At 44.8% G+C, this 13780-nt stretch overlaps 1 protein-coding gene across 1 annotated transcript in view; it reads right to left on the reverse strand.

The window, feature by feature from the left end:
* arid1b (AT-rich interactive domain 1B) overlaps positions 1 to 13780 on the reverse strand; it is a 157917-nt gene that overhangs the window by 86588 nt on the left and 57549 nt on the right.

Raw genomic sequence — 13780 nt, forward strand, 5'->3', positions numbered from 1 at the left:
AATGGGCAAAGCGCTTGGTATAACTAGAGTAGCATCCAGGTAATTTCAATTTTGTCTCATCTCGCTAGACTACAGCCTTGTGCTCGCATTCTTTCATTGACTGTGATTAGAGAGCAGTGATTGTGGTGAGAAAAGGAGAGTGGCAGCGGCAATGACTTTAGATGTGTTACTGAAAAAGAGAAGACTGTCCCCTCCAAACAATCTCCACCAGCTTAAGAAACTTGTAGGGAAAACGACAACAAGCACAAACTGACCAGCACATTTCCTGTAGCCTCCACGTAGTGTCTGTACTTAGCCCAGAGGAACACGTCAGCGATACTGTAGCCTATGGCTTAGCTACCAAGGCTAAGCTGGAGTGCAGGATTTCGTAGACTGTGGGGACCCCAGCTGTTTTGTCTCAAAAACCCAGAGGGAGACTAATGACTGATGATGTTTTCTATGGGTCTGTACTGTACGGACACACAGCACAATAGCAGAGAGTAAAACCAAAATAAAGATTTTATGATGTAATACAGTAAAATTAAATAATTCCATGTTTTGCCAGGGGCCCTCTGGAGCCATATCACGGACACATGGGGAGACCCTGAACCAGAGTACGAGAACCATTGGCCTTGTAAACTTCCATTTGAATCCTTCTCCTTCATCCATCCATCCATCCATCCATCCATCCCTCTCTCCTCTCCCTCTTCCCTCAGCCTGCAGGGAGGAGTGCAGGCTGAAAAGGAGAAAAATATAGAGCAAACAAGAATGTAACGCTCCAGAAAAAAAAGTTATTTGGAGCTGGTTGACCCTGGGGTCGGCTGGCTGGCCGGCTTCCTGGTTAAAGGGGATTGGTGGGAAATGGAGGTAGCTTCGGTTAGCCAATCACAACATGCGGAGAGGAAATCAATGAGGTCCCACGGAGAATGTCAGCCGGGACTGACCTTTTGGAGACTACAGCCTCCTGAGTCAGAGAGGAGAGGAGCAGAGGGAGGAGGAGGAGGAGGAGGAGGAGGACAGGAAATAAGAGGGGATGAGGTCAAAAGGACAGAAGAGAAGATGGTGGAGAATAGAAAGGAGGGGAGGGATGAGGAGAAATTAGAAAGGGATAGAGGTGAGAAGGAGAGTGAAGGAAATAGTAGAAATGGAAGAAGAGCAAAAAGCCAAAACACATAGAGAAGAATATTAGGCGCTTGATTGACAATTTGGTTTATGAGTTCACTTGACAATATTCCAGAATGTAATCATTTCAAATGTATATTTTACTTTCATATTATTATTATTTATATGTTATTTTTCTATTTGTTCTTAAGTTAGCTATTACATGGAGTTATCTATCTTTTTATGAGACTTGTTTTGTAAAGACAGTGTGATGTTAGAGGTCTGAGAGCTGAGAGGGTTGTGACAATGAAGGAAGCCTTACAAGTAAACAAAGTGAATCACTGCTGTGATGTTAGGTGGTGGTAGATATACTATAAAAGGTGATGTGGACGCACCTTTAGAGTAAAGTCCCAAGCTGCAACATTTCTCCACACAACAGAAACAGTATGAGGGGAAATCATTTCAATGATTGGGAGAACGAGGTAACAGGGAGAAAGAGAAAGACGGGGTGACCTTTACTGTCTCCTGCCCTGCCGCCTCGTCGTCTTAAAGCAGCCTCTGTGAGACCCAGGAGGAGCGGGTGAGAAACAGAGAGACACACACACACACACTCTCCATCTAAAATGGTGAGGATGGGAATATTCCTTATCGTGTGTCTTTTCTGTCTTTATTTCCCAAGATCTTTAAAACCCAGTACTTCTTACATCACGTCCTTCCCAATGTCAGTGCATCCCTCCAACCTTCCTTGATATCTTTTTTGCCTTCCTTCCTTTTTTCTCTCTATGCCACCCTTCCCTTTGTCCTCTCACTTTCTCCGGTCTTGTCTGAAACCGAGAGTCGAATGCAAAGCGCTGAAGAGACATTAATCATGTTTGATTATCCTGTGCAAAAGTCAACTGTGAATATCAGATATTGATTGCCATCTGTAGCTGTCAATTGCTACCAGTGGGTGACATTTAGGTCAAACGCTCCAATAAGATCCCCAGAGTTCCTGTGCATGTGTGTATATACACACACACACAAATCTAATTCATATGCATGCCCTATAGCAGAAATATACCAAATATATACATCAGTGTGATGTGCATACACTCACACACATACTCGTTACGGTACTAAAGTAAAACAATAATAAAGACAGAGGAACATGTGGACATCAAGCACTGCACACACACACACACACACACACACACACACACACACACAAAGAGGAGGGCAGCAGTGGGTCTTTCTCTTTCTCCCTATTTCCATCTCAAACACTGCTGTCAATACTAACAAACACACACACACACACACACACACACACACACACACACACACACATACACACACACACACGCAAGCAGGCGTCTCTTTGAACTGAGTGCTGCATTGCGTTCAAAGCAAAGACGAAGGCAAAAATACGGGGGTGGTGAGGGGATAGAGAAGGACACTTCAAGGTGAATTTGATTTCCACATCATTTTACCCCCCCCCCCCAAACACACACACACGTTTATAAATACACGTGCTACCCAAGCCAAGCAAGCAAGTAAGCACATGCTTGCTGAGATACTGCCAAGCCGGCCCGCCACTGATATAGATGCATGGAGTGACAGACACAGTAACAGTAGATAGTTCATTTGTGTGTGTGTGTGTGTGTGTGTGTGTTAATACGCATTAAAATCTGTGCCTTATACATATTTATGATTTTTGCTCATAACAGAGGATCACCTTTAAACTTCTCCCTACTCCAAACTGTCTTGTTTGTATGCGTGTGAGTTTACAGAATATGCATATGAGTGTGTAGGAGCGAAATGACTCGTGCAAAAGTTGAACCGAACAGTGCAGAGTCTCACATTCGCTGGACAAAATATCACAACAACAATACATTCAGAGCAACCTTTGCACGGCAGAAAAACTGCTCTAACCCATAGTGTGTGCGTTGCAAATGTGTCCGACCAATTAAAGCAATCAAACCAATTGCAAACCGCCCACAGCGGTGCATATTGCTGGGAGGACAACATGGCGACCTGGGCCGCAGTGCCAAACTACTCTGACCCCTGCGTCCACTTCAACCACCAACGCCAACCAAAACCACAGCGTAAACACTTTGCACCACTTAGCGTCGCGGCAGTCCGCACACACAAACGCGCTCGCTAGATGCAAACACCGGCTTGACAGTATGACAAATATTGCCTTCCATCCAGAACGAATGAGGTAACAACAAAAAAAAAAAAGGAATCAACGGCTCATTAGAAAGATAAAAACCTCCCAAAGCCCTGAGGGCGAAAGAGAAGTGGGCGGAAACAAGAAATGAAAAAGAAGAGAGAGAAAAAGACTTGAGAGATGACAAATCATAACAGCTGTAACTCAATTCTGAGGCCCTGCAAGAGACAACTGTTTCTCTCTCGCTCTCTCTTCATCTTTTCATCTCTCTGTCTTTCTCGGTCGCTCTTCTCGTCGTGGCCTCTTGGTCATTTTTTTCCCCACTAACCAATAAGCCATTATGTGGCAGTAATATGGCTGCTAATGGATTCACTGACCTGGGAGGAAGCACATGGCACGCCATTAGCCCAAATGCTATGCAAAGCTACCACAAGACTCTTTCAAAATTACCCTGACTGAGTGTGTCGGTCCATACTGTGTGTGTGTGTGTGTGTGTGTGTGTGTGTGTGTGTGTGTGTGAAACCTGCACTGGACTAATGTTCTTGTGATTCCTCTGATGAGTTTGGTGTTTGGCTGCGTAAATGGACATCTGTCTTTTGGTCAGAGGTGGCGGAAGTGGTGGAAGGTGGAAGTACTCGGATCCCTGGTGGAGGACATATAAGATGCTTGCGCCAAAAGGACTGTAATGTAATATGTTAATATACTCCAAGTTTTACTAGTTAAAATCCGGCATCCGAAAAAAAAATAAAATGTATTTGTGTAATGTCCAAAAGTAAAAGTGCTTCTAGTGTTGAATGGTCCCTTTCAGTGCGTTATTATTGTTAAATATATTTCACTATCGTATTATCATTATTGATGTGCACGTAGGAATTCACGTACAAGGCAAGGTCACATGGGTGACGTGTCAGTGCATAATAAAAGAAGTCTACTTCATTATGGTGGTTTGTGCAAACACACAATTGACTCTGTGCCCCCTAAAAAGGTCAAGAGTTGTTTGTTTATGGACTGCTGCATATTTTTCAAAATATATCTGATGTGGGCTCAGGGGGTCTTATCACGTAATGAAATAATTAAAACAATACAAATGTACTCAGTCCATTGAGAATCGACAATTAAACTCAATAACTAACAACTAAAGCTCACTCAGAACACACAGAAACATTTCCAAGAATTAGAACTCATAAAGAATCCATTAAAAACAAGATGTTTTCCCTGAACAGAAGGGACATTGTTTCTTAATTTCTAGCGTGGCGCATCCGTCAAAAGATGGGAGCTTTATTTCAGCAAAGCAAAAGAACAGAGACGCACACACGCATGCACACAAACACCATGAGGGACGGGGTTTTTTTTTCATGCCGTGGAGGTCACAGGTTGCTGATATGTGAGGAGACCTCAATCACACTGCTGGCGCACCAAACACACATGCACACTCACACGCAGAGAGAGAGAGGGAGAGAGAGAGAGAGAGAGAGGGAGAGAGAGAGAGAGAGAGAGAGAGAGAGAGAGAGAGAGAGAGAGAGAGAGAGAGAGAGAGAGAGAGAGAGAGAGAGAGAGAGAGAGAGAGATTTGTTTAATTGTCCGGCCAAATCAGACAGATGGTCGTACACTTGCAAAAGAGCAGTGCGACTGGGAAAATGGGCCATCGGTGACCCTCGCGATGTGTGCCTTTGTGTGTGTGCGCTTATGCATGTATGACAGTGTTACAAAAGCAAATGTTACACAAGTATTGTTTCAGTCCCATTGTAACCCACTGCCAAGCCCTGATAGTAATCGTGCTGGCAGGATGGTAAACAGTAGAAGTGGAGTGAACAACAGGCATCAGTCAAGGCTGAATGCCGGGAGGAGAAAACCCCTCCACACCTCGATGCCTGCTTTCTTCCCCCCGTTTCCATCCCAGCCAATACCCTTCTCCCCGCCTTCCTCTTTCTCCCTCATTCTGTCTCTTTCTACTTCTATTCCCTTTTTGACTCTCCTGCAACAGCTGAACAACACTGAAGCCTGTTTTCTTCTCTTCCCACGCTGTTTTTTCTTTCGTTTTAAAGTTCTTCTCTTCTTTCCCCCCCTTATCAATCCATTAACAGTGAAACCACCCGCTCCTTAACACAGTAAAGTTGGCCAAGCAAAGACGGGGGCCCACACACGTTCACCGGCATACATGCTCATGCATGCAGGACTACAGTAAACCCTGTAGATAAAATGCGTACAATGCTGGGTCACACGCTTTGTAACATAAGTAATTAACACACTGTTGAACCGGTCTTTACATGAGAGGAGAGCTCAATTACACACACACACACAGAGAGCAAAGGATCATGCACACACACACAAGTGTTACACCAAATATAAAGCACTTTGGCACGCACACACACGCACTCTGGCGGGCGTCCAGACCGAGTCTTGTTGCCTGTGTCTGTAAAGCCCTGAGCAGCATATCGACAACTGTAATAACCGTGGCTGGCAGGAGAGAGCAGATTACAGCAGCAATCATAGGCGCCGCACACACACACATGCGTGCACACACACAAACACACATCTTCTCTTGTCAAAGATCTTTTTTTCTTTTCATCACCGATATAGATACACATCTCAGGGTCCATCCTATAGCTTACATAAAGCAGTAATATTGTAGCGGTGGACACAGTATGTCTCATGTCCACTAGAATAACACTGAAACATACTGTACACAAAGACACACAGTCAGTCAGGGCCACAATTGGGTTGTAAAACACACTCTTAAAATATTTGAAATGAAATGCTGTAAAAGGATCCACCATCAACTAAATCCATTTTTTTTATGGAACTGCAGGTGCGATACTTTGACTTATGGAATATCAAATATTATTGATTCTGCTCTAAACTGCTAAATGAACTACGGGATGACTGTTAAGAGACTGATGAGTGTTTCCGTTGCCTTCACACGCCTACAAATGCCATTCAATCTCACAAAGCCCAACTCCGACCGGAAAATAGTTCTTTAGAGAAACAGAGAGCAGGACAACCAGTCAGTAAACCAGACAGCATATGAGTAAGCCAGTTAGGCTGCGAGGGTCCGTAATGGCAGCACAAGGCCACCGTTGGAAAATGAAAGTGGACGATATTGGAGTGGAGATTGGGGTCAGAACTATATGGCACAGGCCAAGGAGAGGAAATATGTGGAGGGAGGAGAGGAGAGGAGAGGGGAGGGGAGGGGAGGAGAGGAGATGAGAGGACTGAAATACAAACGAAAAATACCACGATAGAAGTCATCCTGGGTCTAATGAACAAATGCTTTTCTGTTCATTATGGGAAATGTAGTATTGAGCATTTATCCCCCACATTAGGGAACACAATTCAGGATATCTGACTCAGCTCCCCAAGTACGTCTCACTTCTAACGAACTGTTTTTAATTGATGTTTAGGTATTTTTCATTTTATTTGCAGTCGATATAGTCCGAAATTTTGTAGGCGTCACTCTGTTCTCCATATTCACTGTTAAAAACATGGAAAGAACGAACACAAAAACACTTCCTGTGCAGGCAGGATTTTAACAAGGTTAACAGCATCTGAAACTAGATGTTAAAACGTTAAGGAGTTGGGCATAATGTGTACCAATAGTAAGACAAGTTGATATATAAAATGTAATTTACAAATTCAGTGTACTGTTGTATCAAAGAACATAAATAAACTAACTAGTGGACAGACTAAACATGGTAGGTATTCAAACCAGTACAAAGTTAAATTAGACACAATGCCAGATCCACATCCCCACTAGACTGTACTGTATGTGGACAATGAGTGTGACTAGGTTATGTATACGCTGGTCATAATAGGTGTTGACATTGAGAACACACCACACCTGTAACACCACTATACTCTTCTTCCCTTTCTTCATCACGTCCCTTCTAATCCTCCGGTTCTGTTCTCCTCTGTCTCACCTCTCCTCATTTCTGCCATGTCTCCTCCCTCCTTTACTGTCGTCCTTCTCTCTCCCTCTTTCTTTCTCTTCCCCTCGCTCTCCGTCGGCCCCCGCGACCTAGGAGAAGCGATTTGCAGCAGCAACCCGTCGCTAATTCTCGCTCAGCGTTCATGAAAAATGTATAGCAGGCAGACTGTAGGGAGATGCAGATTGGCGCTGGGCCCTCAGCGAGAGCCTGGCTCTGCGTTAATGGAACATTATTCTCGACCTCTCCATCCCTCCTCTCCATTTCCTCCAACCCTCGCTTCATCTGTTTTATTATATTCTTATCCATCCATATATCTATCCATCTATCTATCTGCTATCTACTTTGAAAATGCTCTTCCCCTCCATCTCGGAGTTTGAAACAAAGGCCATTAATATTCGAGGACTCAGTGGAATATTAGCAGCTCAAACAACCCAAACACAGCTTTCTGCAATCTGAACAACTCAGTGTGTGTGTGTGTGTGTGTGCATAAGTGAGTGATTTCTACACACGTAGTTGCTTCTGCATTTGCCTGTGAGCGCAGTGTGCAGCCAGCTAAACCTTCTCAAAGATAATAAGAGGAAAAACTTTATCTTAATCTTTAAAAGGCACAACGTGAAGTTTGAATCCAGCTGTGAAATGGGTCGTGTGTGTGTGTGTGTGTGTGTGTGTGAATGCATCTTAGCATGAATTCCCAGATATGTTCATGTGTGCGTGTGTGTGTGTGGAAGTGTTAGAAGCACAGGTATCTTATGAGAGTAGATTAATAACAGCACTGTAATGCCATCAGGACTAGTCACAGTGTGTGCATCATGCATAATAAACCTCCCATGGAGTTTACACAAATACACACACACACTTCCTGTCACTATAGCAACACTGGCGGTGTTGCTGCCCCTAACTTCAAAGTCAGATGTAATTTCAGCCTCCCAGCAGCCAGAGGGAGCCATGGTGATGACAGAACATTCCCTTCCCTTCCCCTTCATCCCTCTTTCAATTCCTTCACTTTTTCTTCGCCTGCGTTCCGCTGCTGCTGCCTCCTTCCTTCCTCCCTCCCTCCCTCCCTCCATCCCTCCCTCCATCCCTCCCTCCCCTGCCTTGCCAGCCTGCTGGGAGGCCAGGCATCCAAGACCAGACATAAAAATAAACCCAGAAAGGTTAGAAGTGGATGAAGCTCAGGAAAGAGGGAGTGAAATAGGAGGAGGGGGGCAAAGTGGGGGGTGTGCTAAAGAAGGGAGGAGGGAAGGAAAGTGGGAGGGCGATGGGGAGGAAAAGGAAGGAGGGAAATGATGCAGTCTTCTACTTAATCTTTCCTTCTACAGCAACTCTCTATTCCTTTGCTGAAGTCAAAAGAGTGAAAAATGAGAAGTAGACAAGAAAAGAAGACACCATTATCAAATGCAGCAACTGTCACTCAACTTAAAACATTTGTTACTTAAATCCACGTTATCACTCAACGAGGACAAGAAATCCTTTAAGATTAATATGCTGAAAAATCATTTGACAAGAGACTAATGAATACAAAATAGATGTTTCAAATCTTCAGATTGGCTCAATAACATTTGAAGCCAATTTAACAGTTAATTTAAATATTAATGTAACGGAAAATCACCATTTATAATGGAAGGCTTAGTGCCAGAAGGGCATATCTGGCATTAATGGTTGCTGAAGATGAAATCTATATATCAAGTATGCACTTGAGGAGATCTATTTGGTGTTCTGGAATCAATATAAAGAGTGTTTCATCAAAAGCAACTGAGTGAACTGAGGTGACGTCCAGACAGGATCTTCATCACATTTTAACAACAACAGCAGATGTAACACCTCGAGAAGTACACGCAGAAATGGTAAAACGCAGTGTGTCACGTTCATTTACTGATGTGTATCCAACATCACCATACAGCAGCCTCAGCTTTCACACACTGTCACACTGTTGACTGTCCCGTGGTGGAATAAGGGAGGACAGTTAGAAAGGTGTTGATGTGTGTTTTGTATCCCACGAAAAAAAAAAGCAGCAATACACACAGACTGCTGCTCCACACACACACACACACACACACACACACACACACACACACACTGATGCATACAAATGTATACGTATCAACACATGCACATTTATCAACGCACACAGTCATCAACTTTTCATTTACATCATCCAACATTCAAAGATTTTTATGCAGAATCCTGCTTGTCACTAACTGTGTGTGTGTGTGTGTGTGTGTGTGTGTGTGTGTGTGTGTGTGTGTGTGTGTGTGTGTGTGTGCGTTAATGGAAACCCAACAGCAATGAGCTTCCTCACCATCTCCGGCCTCTTTTGTAATCTGTTAGATGAAACAAGCTTTGACAAAAGCCACCAGCCAGAGAAGGAGAACTGTTAGGCAAAGGATTAAACAAAAAAGATGGAGAGGGGAAACATTTCTCTCCTTCTAGGGTCAGTCGTCACTCCCTCTCTTCCTCCTCCTCTCTTATCTCCCCCCTCTGTCTCTCCTCCTCTGTAGGAGAGGCTGGTGGAGGCGCCAGTGGAACCGGACTGCTGTTTTCTTAACCAAGTTCATCCCTCTCCATTTCCCCTTCACTCTCAAATCATAAAGCCTGTCACACACTGGGGGTGTACGCATGTGTAAGCATAGGGGGCAGCTAAGTGTGTGAGAGTAGAGTTTGGAAAGACTGTGCGTGCACACATGCACACACAGTCTCTTCACTCTGCTGGGCCGGGCTTCAGTCAGCAAGCCTGTCAGGGGTGGATGGGTATAAACATGGCCTCCTCCACAGTTGCGGTATTTCTCCCTCCTTCCTGTACCACCACTGCTCAACTTTGTGTTACCAGTTTGCTTTAACAACCTACGCTGGCCGGCATAGTTCCCAGTAGGCAGAACAGTGTGTAGCCATCACATTTTGTCATAAGATACAACTAAAAAGCCTTCAGGCGAAAAATACTTTATTGATCCCCATAGGGAAATTCTCTTCTGGCGTGTCTCTCACCCACAGGGGATGAGCGTGCAGAGTCAGCTGCAGAGGAGTGCTGGTAGGGATTCAGTGTCCTGCTAATGGACACTTCAGCAGTGCAGATGCTAGTCAACATGGAGGTTCAAACTTCTTCCAGCTAATAGCCGGCCTCTTTTCAGGTGGTCACCATTTCAAACTGGACTTGTAGTGCGGCAGTCTAAAGTGTGTTCAAAGTTCAAACTGCATCCCAAGGCTTATTCTTCTCAAGGCATTGCAGACATTTAAGCTGCTAAGATATAAAGTAAAGTAATATTTAGAAACCGCCTAATTAAAACAACAGTGGCCGCGGATTCATTGAACCCAGGTGAATTCTGTAGGTTAGAAGCAATGCTGAAGATGTGCTCAGATGAAGGACCCGGATACATTTTAACTGCAGATCAATTCCACTGCATGTGCGTCTGTCTTTTCAAGCCGTTGGGGAACAAATGGTATGGCCCCGGCAAAAACACGTGTTCCCCGGCTCTTGAGGATCAAACAACTACGCGTGTACATGAAACTGTGTGTGTGCGCGCTAAATGATTCATGAGCAGCAAATGAAAACAGGCTGGCATACAAGCGGAAAAATAGCCCGTCTGCATTTTAGATGAAGCCATGGGTCCTCTGACTTGCAGTGTCATGATACCTGGGTCTGCGGTGAAACGGGGCAGAGGTGGAAACACGTATTAAGTGTGTGTGTGAGGAGTGTGCGAGTACCAATGTAAGAAATAGTGCCAGTTCGATACAGAAAACCTCAAATCATACGGTAAATTATGGAATTCTGTGGGTCTAGCAACACATAAAGGGACAATGGCTCAATCACTCGGACTCATATTTGAGCGAATAGGTCTACGGGTTTGGAACTGGCATGACCAGTAGCATTCCCCTATACCTCAGAGTGTGAAACTGGCTTCAGATTAGCTGTCCTATTCTCAGAGCAATGTGTTCATGGCAGTGGCAGGGAGCTGCTGTGGCCTTCAGTGCCGCTGTCTGTTCTAAGAATAGGGTCCGGAGAACATCTCGTCTCCCTGCCTCCCTCTCTCCCCCACCTACCCTACTTTTCTCTCTCCACATGCCGCAAAAATAAATATTTGAAGTATACATACAAGAATATAAACAGAAATTATATTCCTACATGGAATTTGCACTTGGTGTGACGGCTTATGCATTTTGTCAGTATAATTTGAGCGGACTCTTAAAATAAATGCTGAAGGATTTGCATCTACAGTATGTAATCTTTTTGTATTTTAAAACCATATGTCTAAGAGACATATTTTTCTTTCCACGAGTCCCTCCGAGTTTTTCCTCCCCCACACTTCACCTCCTTCCCTCTCTCTCCCCATCACTCTGTTCCTTCCCTGTTCATCTACCTTGCATTTCTTTGCTTTCTTGACTCCCTATGCCCCCCCCCCCCCCCCCCCCATGTGCACTAATGTGGAGGCTGAATCTAACCCTGCTGGATGGCATTACTCTGCGCTGCCTGCTGGCCTGCCTGGGGACTCTAAAATAAAACACAACAGTGGGGAGAGCCAGAGTGAGAGCACATACTGTATAGGCAGCCTGACTGACATGCTCTGATAGAGCACACACACACACACACTCGCTGTGTGAAAATGGCTCACAGAGGACATAATGTGTATCAAAGTGTGTGATGCGTGTGTGTTTGTGAGAAAAGAGTGTGGTTGTAGTGAGAGAGAGAGAGAGAGAGAGAGAGCGCGAGGGGAGGGGAGCAGGCTTCTCCAGCTGTGCCCTGTCAATCATTCATGACCTAACACTTGGAATAACAGAGGAGGGCAAGGTGGACAGGAATGAGAGGGAAGAGGCACCGAGGGGAGAGATAGCATTTCTAATTTTTTCCTTTTTGTATGATAGAAAATAAGTCAAGGAGGGGCAAATGAGCACTGAAAGACATACAATAATATTTTTTCCTCGATGTGTCTGTGTGTGTGTGTGTGTGTGTGTGTGTGTGCGCGCTAGTGTGAATAACATGTCGCTGGCGGAACCCCATAGCCTGAATTCAACATCCCTCACCCTGAACAAGTGACAAAAAGATAACCACGTTTCACTTCACCGCTTCACGCCCTCTCTCTCTCTCTTACTCATTGTCTTTCTCATCCTGCTCTTCACCACCAAACCCCCCTTCTCACCTCACCCTCCCACCCCCAGCTCTCTCTCTCTCTCTGTCTTTCCACATGGCTGGCCATCCTCTCCCATGTCCCAGAGGATGGGAGGCTGTGCGGCAGCTTGGCAGGCTGTCAGGGGAGCACCGGAGAGCAGGGAACATGTAGTGACTGGAACGGGGGTGGCGGTGGGGTTTGGGGGGGTTGGGGGGGTCAGTGGGTATAAGAAGTCCTGGCTCCTCATCTCACTGTGGCACTGGAAGAACTGGCTCTGCTTAGCGATGTTAGGCAAAAAATTCAAATGGGAGAGGGCGCGACAAAGAGGTAAACACAGAGCTCTCACTCTTCCTCTATTTTCATGCACCACAAAAGTCACCGCCACACAATGCAGGACATAACAAGGAAGCACACAACATGTCTTCCTGAGCCAATCGTGTTGTCCAGCTCTGTGACCAACATGACATGTCACCTGTTATTAGCCTGTGATTGCCATGCCTGCCGTGGGGAAATGGGGGTAATTTCAAAAATGACAACTCGACAAAGAGAAGTATCCTTCTTTCAACTTTCTGCGCAACTGAAACAGTGATGCCTGATGTTTCTCAAGGGACAAGTGAACGGATACATGAAGTACAAACCCCCCAAAAAACTGTGGGTTTCACCTTTAGCTAACATTTACATTTCTGTAAATGTAGGGGGAGAAAATATATGGGGGCGACTGGCGACTTTTCTCAAAAGTTTCACCATCGAGGGGTTCATCTTCTCAATAGATGATCTTTGCTCTGGCTCCTAACTTCACTATTGTGTGGAACTTGACGAACAGGCTCAGCTAGAACAAAGCAAGTCCGACAAGGCTGAAAATACTAGAAGAGGAATACTTTCATGGTAATGCTAACCTTCTGCTGGAAGTAAGGCGGTGAATGCCAGGTCAGTTTAAAACAAAGAAGCTGCTGGAAAACATTAAAGTCACTACTGACAACAAGAGGCATGTGAAAAACAACAAAGCTGTAAAAATGAGAGGTATATGATCATTCATCCATTAACACGGAGAACCACTGTTACAGAAAAGCAAGATAATTCAACTATAGTGCCATACTTGAACACAATATGAGCCAAAGCTACACGGAAATGTAGATAGACGGTCAACACTGACAGCACGGCTATTGCTCCGCTAACAAGCTAGTGCTGTGCTCTTACTCTGTGCTTGTCCAATAGAAGTACTGACGGTGATTCTATATTAACAGCAGCCTTAAAGATACAGATACTGTACAATAATATGGAATACAAGACATGCTCTATCTCCAATACATTACATTTTAAAAGAGCTGTGGGGCACTGTGACTTGCATTTGTGATAAGTTACTAAAGCACTTTTTTCCCTTTGGTCTCCCTTCAAAAATCCCGCCACATCACACAGCCGACTCGTCCCAAAACAACAACATGACACTTTGCCGACCCACGCTCCCTCCCTCCTGACAGAGAGAAAGGGAAAAAAAAAGATGACAGCAGCTTTAGATCTGACATCAAACGCCG

The sequence above is a fragment of the Anarhichas minor genome, unplaced genomic scaffold (genome assembly GCF_050575085.1).
Source record: "Anarhichas minor isolate MPS153535 unplaced genomic scaffold, ASM5057508v1 ptg000040l, whole genome shotgun sequence".
Taxonomy (NCBI): Eukaryota; Metazoa; Chordata; class Actinopteri; order Perciformes; family Anarhichadidae; genus Anarhichas; species Anarhichas minor.